This window comes from Lissotriton vulgaris, chromosome 4_1 (assembly GCF_964263255.1).
Source record: "Lissotriton vulgaris chromosome 4_1, aLisVul1.2, whole genome shotgun sequence".
NCBI classification, from domain to species: Eukaryota; Metazoa; Chordata; class Amphibia; order Caudata; family Salamandridae; genus Lissotriton; species Lissotriton vulgaris.
The window spans coordinates 957,433,583-957,448,553 of NC_141691.1; positions in this window are offsets into that span (position 1 = coordinate 957,433,583).

The window sequence follows — 14,971 nt, forward strand, 5'->3', positions numbered from 1 at the left end:
GACAGATCTCTGCTATTTTCAAAGGGCTGGGGTCACAATGCCTCCATTAGTGTCTGAGACTCACTCCCCTGCCCTGTGCGCTGACTTTAGGGGAGTCCATGGCCAAAGCACTTTCACCAGGAGTCAAGCACTTTCCAAAACTCTATTCACAAGAGTTCACTCTGAACCTAGCTCTCCCCTCTCCCACACAAACAAGGAGGAGGGGCTTGAGCTGTGTCTGCTGCTTCGGATTCCTTGCTGACCCCTCCCGACCCGTACTCTGGCTGACTTCGTCCCTCTCTCCGAGTGTCTCTGCCCTCCACCCTCATTGTTTCACCCTACCTATTCACTCTCCCCTGTTTCTCAAAAATCTGTCTTTAGCTGCCACCTCTTACACTCTGGTCACGCATCCGGTGCGCTCTCTCTGGGGGACTGTGCTCTCCACGCTCATACAACTGCCTGGGCACTTGTGGCACATACTGCCGTTTCCAGTATTTCTATCTGGCTCATCTTTATACCCGAAGCATCTGGGTCTTTCTTTCTTTTCCCTGGCTTACATTTTGTCCTGTTACTTTATCTCTCTGTTGTCTACACCCCCCCTTGCCCTTTATACTCTGCACCTCTCTCTCCTGTCACTTTCTCCAGGTGCCCTTCTCCTCGGCTGTAACCCCGCTGCCCCCTCACTGGCCCGTCTCACCTGTGTTTAGTCACTGGCTTTCTGGGGCTCAGTATGAGAGAGTTGGCTACATCTTTTGGGCTGAGTTCTTGTCAGTGCTCTGTGCATTATGTCTTTCCTACTATCTGCAATGTCATTGCATGTTAAGGAACACAACCTTATGTATTGCACTTATACTAGGCCGGTATTGGTAATGCCCTAGCATGGAAAGCAATACTCCGGGTCAGTGTATAAAAAGCACCGCTATGTAAAGACCTATCCCCAGGTGAAGATGCTACCCCGTCCACATATGGAGCCAGCCTGTCGTACTCGCGTTTGCGAAAACAACAAGGGTGTTGTGTTGGTATTTGCCTCACAATGTTTCTAGTAATGTGTTTGGAACTAGTATTTATTACTGCTCCCTATTAGAGGTATGGTTAATTCCCAATACACCTAAAACAAGCATGTATTAGCCTTTACCCCTCTGGATTTAAGTGTTAATCAGTAGATGTACTGCAGCCTTTTATGCTGCCTCAGTATTTCTCTTGTTAGCTGGTATAAGAAGATCCCATTTGCTAGGTACGGGGAGCTTATTACTAACATATTTAAACATCCTACATCCTTACTTAAAATGGATATGGTCCTTTGCCTGAAACCTGTCAGTGCCTTTCGTGCATAATGGAAGTCTTTTTTTACTCAGCCCTAGGATAAATGTCTTACTGTTTTAATTAGTTCCTGTATTTCAGTACTAAGTTCCTGTTTTGTAGTTTGTAATTCTTTTTTTGTACCTATAGACAGTCTTAAACAAGTGTTAATGTGGTACCACAAAACATTTGTTGACTTTTGTGAAGGTTGATGGAGGCGTTTGGAAACATTGGAACTTGTAAACCTTTTTTGTACAGAAACTCTGTGGTAATTTTAATAGTGTTTTTGAATATCGGCAAGACCCTGCAATGGCTGTTGTTGAGGTGCACAATACGGGTTTGTTGCAATCCCTGTATGTATAGTTCCTATTCACTGTAATGTTTTGGATTATTTAACGTTTTCAAATATTGGAAAGAGTTTTGTTGTATAATAAAATCAGTGTGTCATTTACGTTTCTAAATGTTATTAGACAACTCCCCACCACAATTTAGGTACCCTTTAGGTACTTATTAGAGTAACTTGATTATTTACAGGCCGGTCTGAAAGGTGTCTACCTTGGTGGTTTTGAGTTTGTGCAGGGCCACTGGCATGTGACTTCTTCACTTGCCTTTACCTTCTCACAATTATCCTTGGCATTATACTATTAAAGGAAATAGGGTAGACATTTACCAAAAAAGGCTCAGTGATCATCTCTGAGTGTTCCGAAGGTTTCCCTTTCCTTGCCTAACCTGTGCTTGGCGTCATCATTGAAAATCAGTAGAGTTTCTGTTTCATTATCATCTCCTTCAATAGAGAGCGTAGATGACTTAGAACCAGTCACCCGGCTCTGATTTCAACCAAAGCGATGAACACCTCTGTGGAGGCCTTAAGAAGAAGCACAAATTACCCTTTGGGGCATCTGCTATTTTAACAACAAAGGCTAGTGTCTAGTGTGACTTAGGTAAAATACTGTTAAATCTAAGGCCAAATCGGTGAGGCAAATTAATTTCAAAGAACAAAGGGCAAGCTTTGGTCTTGCATTTGACTTTCTATCAGATGTTGGAAGAGGATGAGGAAAATCATCATGATATGCTGGTAGAGTTAAGGAAAATCATGTTATTTGTCCTTTGAGTTTGGGGAAAACCTACTACTTTCAAGTGAGGGGCATTTTTTTTGTCCATTGTATCCTAATATTAATTTGGTAAATTCCTCTGTCCAATTTTCCGAACCTAGCTTGGACCGGAAAAGTTTTTTAGCAGTCAACTAAGTAAACAGCTGCAAGTGTTGGAGTATGAATTACTGCCCTGGAAGAAACACTTTGGACCCCTGCACTTATTTATTTATGCAGGTATATATTTAGCTAATGAAGTGCAGGTTGTTCTTACCGCTGGAGGCTGACAGGCAGCCTCATGGAATGGATTCCCTGCAAGACAGATTGTTCAAGGCTGATGCAGGTTGTGATTTTTGTGAACACATCAGAGACCAGCTTATGGGAAGAGCCGGCCTTAACTTAAGCATCCACTTAAGTTTCTCGTTAACGGAACTTCACCACTATCCCCTCACATGCCCTTGCCTTCGCCTTGGGCCTATAGTGTTAGAGGAGGCAACAGTTACAGGTGTTAACGCCCTAACTATAGGCTCCGAAACAGTTTCCCCCAAAAATGGGCATCAGAATATTGAAAACAGAAGAAGTCTAACAAGTAAATAGCAAAAATAAAAGTGTGGAAGTCAGATCCCTTAAGTTCCTACTCACTTTTGTGAATTAACCTGCCTCTGGGTAGATGGAGGCACTACACTAGAATGACAGCCCTGGTTTGAGAGGGGTACAACTTTCTCCAGTTGCAGACAAGGGAGCGGTGGGAAGAGAGGTAAAGAAACCTCCATCTCCAGTGAGAGACAAAATGAGCTATGAACCTGAAAACATGCAGCTGTGGGACGAAAAGGAAAGCTCCAGTCACCTCCAGTGTCAGACACAGGAAGCTCTGCAATAAGAAGAAAAGAAACCACCACCTTCAGTGTCAGACAAAGGGAGCTCGTGATGGGAGGGATTGAGACCGTCACCTCCAGTGTTAGGCGGAGGTAGCTCTGTGATGAGAAGAAAAGAGACCGCCACCTCCAGTGTCAGTCAGAGGGAGCTCTGTGATGGGAGGGAAAGAGACAGACACCTCCAGTGTCAGAGGAAGGGAACTCTGTAAAGGGAGGGACAGAGAGAGAGACCGCCACCTCCTATGACATCTCTTTATTAATGTAATAAATGCTATTTCACAATTGCTTTATTAACCTTCTTGCTTCTCAAATGTGCTTGAAAATGCACCATTTACCCACTCTTTTTTCAAAAATTTCTCAGGGGGATAACTCCCCAAACCTCCCATAGGTGCCTAGGGCTCGTTCACTACGCTCGCTCGCCACTTTCAAATGTCACCAGCCGCCACTGTGTTCAAGGGACTGCGAGCCTCTTCAAGATAATTTGGCTAGTCTCAGATTGCGTCTCTCTGTATTTAAACTATCATTGAACTAAATTTTGGAGTCTTTGGTGGACCTTCTTTTTAGTTGTAAGGGGACAATTGTATCTAGAATACTCAATATAGAGTTGTTGTAATGCTCCGTGAGGTCCTGAACCTCAGACAAGTCAATAGGTGGAAGCAAGGAATTATTGCTGAGGGATATTATTTCATTCATGCTTGTGTTTCTGAAAGATTGTTTTCAGTGCCTGGGTTTTTTAGCTTGTGATCTTTTCTTAGACCAAGGTTCAGTAATGTGGAAGGAGATATAATGATGATCAAACCAGTTACATGGGCCAATCAAATCCAGTTGAATAGAAATGGGTGTAGCTATAGTTAGGTCCAGGATTGAGCCCAGAATGTGACTGGGGCTATCACAGATTTGCATTAGGCTACGGTCAGCTAGGAAGGTTTTAAGAATGATCACTGCCGGGTCCTTCAACTCATTCCAGTGATGGTTGAAGTCTGTGAGGAAGATTTTGGACAATGTTGACCCACATTGGAAGAAAAGATTTCCATGATTTGTTCAACAAAGGGGAGGTTATCTCCTGGCGAATGGTAAAACATTTGCAATTTTCAAAATTGCCTGTTGTTGCTAGTGATGTCAATGCACAGGTATTTGCAAGAGGGGACAGCATCAGTGTGTGACTGTTTCACTATAAGGCTATTCTGGTATATACAGGCAATACCTGCACCAGGTCTGTCTGATCTGTCCAATCTGATGATGTTATGGTTCACCGGGACTAGTATGTCAATGACTGGACCAAAGGAATCCTTTAGCCAAGTTTTCGTAAGTATAATGAAAACAAGATCCTGAGCCAGCATGAGTTCCATGATGTCTGTGGCATGTTTCACTGCTGATCTACAATTGATGAGAATGCATTTCAAGTGTGGAATGGCGTTAGTGGAAGTGTGCTGTGTGATAGTTAAGGTTGGAAGTGTTTAAAGCATTGGTGTTCTGTCTGGTTCTTCTGAGCAGGTTCAGGGGAATGGTTTGAATGTGTACCTGGTGATCTAGCTTGTCCATGAGAGAGGCATTATAAGAATGCCTGAGATAGTCGCTATCCTTCACTGTGAAGGAATTCTTATATCTAGAGGGTCTAGAAGGAGCGTTCGGGTAGGGTATGGTTATCCATCGGGGGACGCATAGGTCGGAGATAATCCCTTGACTGAAGGGGGGAGATGACAGCTTAGTGTAGAAGTTAGTATCCGGTGTTAGATTGTGTCTGTACTTCCCTGACGATCTGTCAGACCATCCGTCGTTAGCCAGTTGTGAGGTGATGATTATAAGCTTTTGCAAATCAGCCTTAAATTGTTGATGTCACTGGTGGTCAGGAAGACCAGGGGCAGTCAGTCTGGTATCATTTAAAGACCGCAACTTAATCTAGCCTGTCCCTCAGATTTTACAAATTCAAAAAAGCTTTATTTCGACAGCTTGTCATAAAAGCATTGAACACCCTATCTATACGACAATAAATACTAAGCTAAAAATACAATCATATGATAAAAAACTCATTAAACTAATTAAGCTGTCGCTTCATATTAAGCATTTTAAAAAGACACAAAATTAAAAAACTTTTTACATTCATACATCTTTGTTAGTTAATCTGGGAGACTCAAAGATCACATTACATTTCTGGGTCACTGCTTGCTAAAGTGCGAGTGCGTATAATCCATGCCCACCCTAAGAATTTTGCTACTGCAATTGCTAGGTGGGGGGAACAGTCAGATTCCAATATTCTAAGCGCCACAAGACACCTGCGTGTTCCCAGATTCTCACATGCTGGTTTTATCCATCTTTTTCTTGGGCGAGCATAAAGGGGGCAGACAAACAAAAAGTGCGGAACATCTTCTACTTGGACTTTGAAATGGTGGCATTTGTTAGAATTATTCAGAACCAATTTTTGAGTAAAGACATTAAGAGGGAAAGTACCAATTCTAAATTGTAGATACAATTTCCTGTCCATAACTTTTGTAATGAAGTCCCAATATGCTTCGCAAGATGGGATTGATTTAATCTCTAGGAATCGGCTGGTTAGCTTTGAATTTGGGTTGGAGCACATAATAGTTTCCCAAATCATATCCCAATACATTTTTTTGAGGGTCTCCTTAGGGGGAAAGGCGGTTACATCTGCGTTGGTCTAGAGGTGATCAAGATGAAGCTTTGCCAACAGTCTCCGAATCTCATCACACCATTCGATAATGTGGAAGCGGTCATACTTGATAATGTCCTTAAGTGCAGAAGCATAGTGACCTAGCTCAGGCGTCGTCATGATCCGCCTCCAAAATAATAATGGGCGCAACCGAGCCAGGTCCACATCTTTTTCCTTCCCAGTTCAAACATTAAAGGAACGAATGGAGTGCTCTGTGGGGCACCAACCAAGCGACGCAGGAACTTATTCTCAGCCAAGTTCAAATCCTTCAGGTTAGTAAAGCCCCACAATTCTGAGCCATATAAACAAGCACTTAGCACCTTCATACTATAAATCTCTAGGGCTGGAGATATAGGTTTAGTTAGTGAGGTTTTGTGTTTGAGTGCTACAGCACCTGCTAATTGATGGAACTTCAGGACAGCAGTATCTATATGGGTCTTCCATTTCATGTTGCCCTGCATGGAAATACCTAGATATGTAAAAACATCAACTTGCTCCGGGGCAGTCCCATTATAAGTAATTACGCCCTTGAATGCTTTAGATGGGTTCATGCACATAAACTTTGTCTTGGACGTATTTAGCTCTAAGCCCCGATCCTGACAAAATTCCCCAAAAACGTTTATTGCCTTTTGGAGGCCACTAGGGGTTCGTGAGACCAGCAGCGTGTCGTCAGCAAACATAAGTACTGGGACACGAACCCCATCTAATATTGGGGCATCTGTAGGGGATTTCATTAAGTAGTCTACAATGCCATTTATATATATATTGAAAATAAGGTGGGGGCCAGGACACATCCCTGTCTTACTCCACGCTCTACGGGGAATGGATCAGTTACTTCGCCCTGGGCCCCCATCTAATCCTGGCAAAGTTATGTTCATGCATACGAACTAACAGTGTAAGAAGTTCAGGGCTGATGCCTACATCTGCAAGGACACTCTTCAGTTTTTGCCGTGGTACTAAGTCAAATGCTGACTTCAAGTCAACAAACACAGCTTACAAGGGGCCGTTACTCAAGGTCACATTTCTCCAGTATAAAGCTAGAAAATAGAAGACCTGGTCAATGGAGCTTGTTAGTGGGCGGAACCCTGCCTGAAAGGGAGATAAAATTTCCTTCTCGGTTATCCAATCTTGTAGTTTATTTTGCACTAAACGCCCCATCAGCTTTTGTACAGAATCAATGAGGCTGATCGGTCTGTAGTTATTCGGTAGTGCCTTATCCCCTTTTTTAAAGACAGGAATAATTTCCGCTCCCCTCCAGGACTTTGGGATCGGGGCACCCTGGGCAAGTGAGTTGGCTAGCCACATAAAGTATTGGCACCATGAGTCCCGGTCACTTAAAAAAACATCGGCTGGAATTCCGTCCATACCCGGCGCTCTGCCACCTGTCACCCCATCTAGTGCAGTGTTCACATCGCCCAGGGTGAACACTTCCCCTTTAAAGAAAACCATAGGGGGTTGTTCACACTGACAGAGATCTTGATTACGTGCATACTGTGGTTTAAAAAAGTCAACCCATGCATTCTCTGCTACCCCCCCTCTATCCAATTTGACAATTGCCCAGAATTCTTTTTGGTTCTTGGCCGCACATGCAAACTTTAAGTCAAGCCAATGGTTTTCGTCCCATTTCCTTTTTGCTTTGATTTGGCCCTTTCTATAGTCATCCCTGGCTACCCTCACCCCTGCTGGATTTCTATTCCTAAGTTCCAAGATGAGTTTCTGGCGGGCACTTCTGCAGGATAGGTCATACCACCCCTGTCTGGGAGGCGGGTTAGCCGCTTTACTTTTATTTACTGGTTTTAGGAAAAATCCTTGCAGTTTAGAAAAGAACTCATTATGAGCAACTTCCATGAATTTAATGAAGTTAGGTTTGGTGGAATGTAGTTTTATGTTGGCCACCTCAGTGACTACTACTTGTTTAAGGTCATCTAGAGTCTCTTGCCTTTCTACCAATTTGGCCCACTTTACGTGCCGCTGGTTGTTAGAAGAAACTATATCCAGTGTTAGTGTATCCCTCTCCTGGGATAGATTTGTTGGCACATTAGTACATTGGAAGGCCATACAAAGTGGATTATGGTCACTTTCCAATCGTGGTATAATACTCATGTCTAGGAGCCTATACCAATCCCTTACGTCCACCAAAAAATAATCAATTCGGCTCTTCGCCCTTCCATTATCAAATGTGAAGCTCCCCTGTTGGTCCGATGGGGTACGCCCATTTGCCGCTCTGAGCCCCTTCGCTAGGCACATACTCTTAACTTGAATTGCCACATCGGTCCATCTCCTGACCAATGGCAAGTCTAGTGGGGGCACTCCCCATTTACTATCTTCCTCTATCGACAGGGAGCAGTCCTCCTGACCCAGGGGTTCGTAGGTGGTTTTCAGGTCGCCCCCCACCATAATGGATAGATTCGGTGGAAGCTGTTCAAGTTCATTATCTAGGGCTGTTATTACCTCAGAGATCTTCCCCCCTGTAGCTCCCCTGGAATATATGTTAAAGATGGCTGTCCCTTGGCCATTTGCCCAGGTAATCGTTATGGATAGTATGTCATTAGATTTTAGGATTTTTTTCTGGATCCTACAATGCAAAGATTGTCTGACCCAGATTAACAATCCTCCTGACGGCCGTCCTTTCAGGTTCTTTTGAGCTGGGATGAAAAAGTTTAAATATCCATGCCGGAAAACCGGGCTTAATGCTCAGGTTTCCTGGAACAAAATTATATCGTACTGCTCTATGAAAGCGCACCATTCTGGGGAAGCCAGTTTGTTTGCTAATCCAGCAAGATTCCATGAGAGGAAAGTTAATCTTCCATTATTTAAATCTAGGGTCAAGGGATCTATGGATGGCAATAGATCACTACTAGAGGGCTCTATTCCTCTATTTAGTGGTGAACTAAAAGTTCTAATATCACTAGGATTGTCGGTATCGGCCGTGGTAATCTCACCTCGATGTTCTACCATTGTGTTCACGATCCTCCTTTTCAGGACATCCTGGTCAATCCCACCCTTTAGTATGTGGTCATCTTCCCTGCTATCAGGCAAAACTACATCATCTGACATTCTCTTGTCTCTACTAGATCTGTTGATGTTATGCGTGGTAGTATTTCGATGTTTAGAAGTTTCCGGGCCATGGAGTCAGTCACAATCGTTTAGATTTGAAAGTGCTGAGAACCTATTTTCAAGAGGCACACCCCAGCTACTATACGGACAACTCCTATTCCCCTTTTTACCCACAGTGTTCCATTTTGTTCCTAATATGGTGGGATTTGAGATGCTACCTCGCCTGATGTAAAAGAAGTCCAGTGTTAATGGGATGATCTCAGCCGTTCTACGTTGGGGAGGGTATATGTTAGACAAAATGTTCGGAAGGACATCCGGGCCAGAAAAGTGCAGCACCACGCAATCACCCCTAAATTTTTTATTACTGCTACCAATCCATTCGACCCTTCTTGCCTTAACTAACTCTTCTGCCAGCTGTTGCTTACCCCCAGGTGAGAATGCCATATTTTGGGTTAGCCAGTGCAATGCCTTACTTATCAGCGAAGGTGCAGATTCTATCTGGCCAGGTTTCAAGTGGGGGACATTAGCCAACACCAGTACTAGGGGCGAGGCCTCAACGATAAGTTCTACAGGGCCTTTCTCTATACAATATGTGGAGTGCTTATCCCTTGATGACAAAGAGTCCCCCTCAGCTGAGTTCTGACCCCCTTCTACCTGTAACGTAGTCCCAGGTGGTAGGGAAGTTACGCTCTCTCCACCCCCTGTCAGGTGTTCTATAGGAACTTTTTTAGACTCTATCCTAGATAGTACTTGGGTTGGGATGTCTCCCACTTCATCTAGGGTCTTTTTTAATAGTCCCCCTAATCTATGGACCTCCTCGGTTAGTTGATCGATCTTAACAAGCAATGGTTGTGTGATGGCTTTTAGCTTGGTGTCCAACAGGTTTACTATTCTCCTCAGGAGGTCATCGTCTAGATGTGATTTTCCCCCATTTGACCCCCGACCATCTACTGTATCAATCTTAGTGGGTGGGGTGTTTGGTTTCTTTTTGCTTGAGCGCAACCCGCCCCGCTTTACGTGACCCTTGTCCCCCCTCTAGACGCTCTTGGCGCAGGTACAGGTACCAGGGGCTCATCCTCTATTTGTACTATTTCCTCTTCAAGTGTAATCTCCGTGTCAGACTCGGCTATTGCCTCAATTAGTTGGGTTAGTGTGTCATTAACTGGCTGAACATGTAACACGGGATCGAGGCTAGTGTCTGGTTCAAGTGTATTAACAAGGATGTCTCCCACCACTGTTGGGGAAGCGGATGGGGATATACTCAGGTCCAGGGAGGACCTTCTGTCGTTATTAATTTTCGTGACCACCTGGACCAGGTAATTATCCATAGTGTTTGATACTAGGGGGGTCTTTACTTTAGACATAGCGAGTTAGTACCGCTACTAGACCTTTCCTAATTAATCTCAATGGGTGGCAATAAACAAACAAATCGTATATTAGCAGAGCTTATTGTAGGATTACAGGTAGCTTAATCTACAGCAGCAAAATGAATTTTCAAGCTCAACTCACAATAATATTCCGGCAGAGTTACTGGCCCAGTCCAGTCATGGCCAGTCTTGGACTGTCTTAGACTGTCCGCCCTTAGTCCGGGCTTCGTCCGGCGCGTCCCACGCGCGTCCTCGCGGGACGTGGGACCTGCCGGTGCTTTATGCGCCTCCTGGCGCGCTGTTTGCTGGCGTCGTCGATTCCCCCTGGAGGCTGCTGGGAAATGGAGTTCGACCGGCGGAGCCAAGCCCGGCCGGTCGATTTCAGGGACGCTGTGGCGGAGCCAGGCCCCGCCGCTGGACAACAAGGTGAGGTGCCTTTGCAAGTCAGGCTGCCAAAGTAGAAAGGAGAACGGGGAACTCGGCCCCTGCTGGTGCTTTATGCACCTCCTGGTGCGCTGTTTGCTGGCGTCGTCGATTCCCCCTGGAGGCTGCTGGGAAATGGAGTTCGACCGGCTGAGCCAAGCCCGGCCGGTCGATTTCAGGGACGCTGTGGCGGAGCCAGGCCCGGCCGCTGGACAACAAGGTGAGGTGCCTCTGCAAGTCAGGCTGCCAAATTAGAAAGGAGAACACGTTCGAAGCACACACATGCAGGGAGCTGCGTCTGAATGTGCCCCCTTAATGAAAACTCATGCTTTCCGAAAAATTAGTAAGCTGGTCTGGGACGGAAATTGAGCAGCTGGGACCAATAGCGGAGGATCGATGCTGCTCTTTTTTTAAAGAAAGGCAGAGCTATGCATGGGGGCTCTGCGTGCAGATATAGCGTGGAACTTGCCCCGATAGACTAACATCTACCCCCTGGTAGCAGCTGCAGCACGTCTCCGAGTATACACTGGAATGGATGAAGGAAGTGGAGTTGGAAAAATAAAGAGACCGATGCCATTCCAAGATGGCCATCAAATTAAGCCTGACCAGATTTTACATAGCAAGAGTTCTTCACCCTCAAAAATTTACTACAGTCTTGTGTACCTCGTTGTGAAGAACCTACAAAGAAGTATTTAATTTAGAAATATTCTGAAGTGATCAAAGACCAGTAAATCGTCTCCCAGACAGGTTTCTATGTGCTATAAAGGAAATTGAACTATTTGTAGTTGGCATAACTATAATTGTTTAAATCCATGGCACAATGTCATGTTGCTTCTTCTGAAACAATATGCTAGATGTTCATATATGTTTACCTACAGAGAGGAATTTGCGGTGGAGTCTTTGTGCTCTTTACCTGTCCACACAGTGAAGCCTCTTTTTGTTAGTAAGCGAAGGAGGAAATTCCTAGTGCTGCTGGCAGATAAGTGGGGGTGCCAGTATAGGTGTTTTACCTTTAGTGGCTTGCGTCTCATATGAGCTTTATCCTGCTGTTATTTGGGCAGTGCTATTATCCGGCTGCAGTGTCTGGCATTAACAGGAACAGCGCCAACACCCACCGACCACACATGTAACCTAGGGGTCATCCTCGACTTTACCCTCTCCATGACGAAGCAAGTAAACGCCATCTCTTCCTCCTGCTTCTACACCCTCCGCATGCTCCTCAAGATCTACAAGTGGATCCCCACCGAAATGAGAAGGACGGTCACCAAGGCCCTCATCAGCAGCAGACTGGACTAGGGAAACGCCCTCTGTGCAGGAGCTTCGGCCACACTCCTTAAACGGCTCCAACGCATCCAGAATGCCTCCGCACACCTGATCCTCAACATCCCTTGCTGCAGCCACATCACACCCCACCTGAGAGACCTGCACTGGCTCCCCTTCAACAAGAGGATAGCCTTCAAACTCCTCACCCACACACACACAAAGCACTCAACAACACCGGACCAGCGTACCTCAACAGCCGTCTCAGCTTCTACATCCCCCCCCGCCAGCTCCGCTCCGCCGACCACACCCTCACCACTGTCCCCCGCATCCGAAGAGTGACCACAGGCAGCAGATCATTCTCCCACCTCACCGCCAAGACATGGAACACCCTCTCCACGCGCCTACGGCAGACCCAAGACCTTCTGACCTTCAGAAGACTCCTTAAGACCAGGCTCTTCGAACAGTAGCAGCACCCCTACCCCTCAGCACCTTGAGACCCTCACGAGTATGTAGCGCGCTTTACAAATGAAAATGATTGATTAACAAAGCGCCAGCACTGCCTTCAGCACCATTGGCTGTATCGGTCCCCTGTTTTGCTCCACATCATGAATTTTCATCCCTGCTTGCCTCTTCTGTGTGTGTGTGTGTGTTTGTTGGTGTGTGCGCACATGTGTGTATGTGCATCTGTGTGCGTGTGAATTTATGTTTGTGTGTGTATGTTTGCATAGGTGCGTGCATGTGTGTGCATATGTGTATGTGCATGTATATGTGTGTATGTGGTATGTGAGCACAGCTCATTCAATTAATCATCATCAGATCTCCGAATCTTAGGTCACGCCTGTCCCCGCATCTTCAGTCCAATAGTTAAGCGAACATGAAAACTTTGCATATAACAATTAGAATCACTGCAGCGTCATTTATACATAACCAACAAAAACAGCCTGCAATTGGAAAGAATATAGAAGCATGAAGCATGAAAGGATAAGATTGACATCCTAGATTTGGGATTACTCCAATGGCGTGTCAAAACAATAAAGAATTAAGTTAGATATCTTGGGCCTCATCACCCAGCAGCACACGACCATTGAGACCATCCTTTGTGAGGGGGTGGTTGCACATTCCCTTGAACTATCACAATATTTCAGTGTGTTCCCAGGGATCTTTGATTTGCCTGTTTCTTGCGTGTGACATTGATTTAGGAACCTAGTGCAGATGATATATTGAGTTGAAGGACTTGTGTGAGTGAAAAATAACTACTATTCACTCACATAGTGCCCACACCGCCATCGCTCGCTCCGCATTGCACTTTACACACTTATATACCAAATAAAACTCATGAGACATAATTGTGGGAAAGCAGTGCTGCAGGTTTATTTCGTACAAACAGGTAGTTGTTAAGGTGGGTCATCTTACAGGCGATCCAATGTGGCAGCCCCTCGCTGACCCGCATGCCTAAGGAGCCATCTTGCACGGCGAGTCGATGCTCTGACGGTGCAGTAAATTACCATTTCGTTATACTCCCGCCCCCCCTGTCAGGGCGGAGCGATGAGGCACACCCCCGGTCGGTTCAGGCCCCCCGACCGCCCGAAGGACTAACGGGGCGCCGATGCTGTTTCCTGGGCCTCCTTCGGCTCCAGGTGCTTGGCACTGGCACCCTTACTGTGCCAGGCAGAGGTATCTAGACTGTATCCTTCTGCCGCAGAGGTACCCTTACTGTCCATCTGCTTCCAGATCGCCCTGTACTCCGCCACAGCTCTGGAGGAGGCCTACGTCGATGACAGAGCCCCCCACCCACCTAGCTACTTTCGGTCACTGTTTAGTGCACCTTTATCATAGTACCCTTCAGTTTTCTCTTCGTATTGGTACCTTCCCAATGAAGATTTCTTAGATATGGTTCTCAGGTCATGCTCTCAATTACATAGGCCACACCACTTATGGATATTTCTTAGAACGGTTCTTAGGTTACGCCCTTAGTTACATAGGCCGCACCTCTTATGGGGGTTGCTTAGATACGGTTCTTGGGCCACGCCCTTAGTTACGTAGGCCACACCTCTTGCAGAGATTCCTTGGATACGGTTAGTTGTCTTTTACCCGGACATATTATACGGGGGATCGGCAAGTGACTATTTGCATCATTGTATCTGCTGATAATGGAAAGCCAGTGCTATTCGTCCAAGCAAAGTGGTGGAATTGTGAAAGTTATCCTGTAGTCAAATCATGTACTTGCTGCGTGGGCACTGTAGCTGTAATAATCCTGATAGTGAATGTCCTGGCAAATCACTGCAAGATCATTACTTGAGATTGGTTAGAGCACAGACTAGCAGATGCCCGTAACTGTCAAATGTCATTCCCAGTTCTCTGTTTAAAGTGTTTGCCATTATTGCAGTGCTCTCCTTGTACCTGTGTTTGGTACTCTTTGGTACATGCCACGCCACTTCTCTCTTATAACACACTGTTTGCTATTTCTCACGTGTTGTTTGCCTTTGCACTTGCACAAGTGCCACCATTGCCTACGTAACGTTTGTTCTTGTGCCTGGGTGTCTGGCATGTCTTGCAGTATTTTACCTCTAATTATACTGTATTTTCCCTTGTAAGCTGCACACTGTTGTACTGTTTGCTACCTCCTGTATTTCGTTTACTCACAATTGTCACTCTAACCTCATGTAACTTGTCTGCTTTTGTAAGTTTTACACCTGTCATTTTCTGTAAAGTTTCTCGCCTGTCATTTTCCGTGCCTATTGAGCCCCACTCAGGGTGACGTGTTTGCCGCCATGCATGGCATAATTTATTTTGCAGTGAGGGCCAGGAAGGTGGCTGTGCTCCTGCTAGTGTACTTGGTGTTCAGAATCCCAACTCATAGTTGAAATATTGTGTGCTAAAACAAATTCCTTCTCTGTAAGGGGCTGTCCTGCGCCTCCACGTTAGTCTGAATAATGATGCAACCTGCTA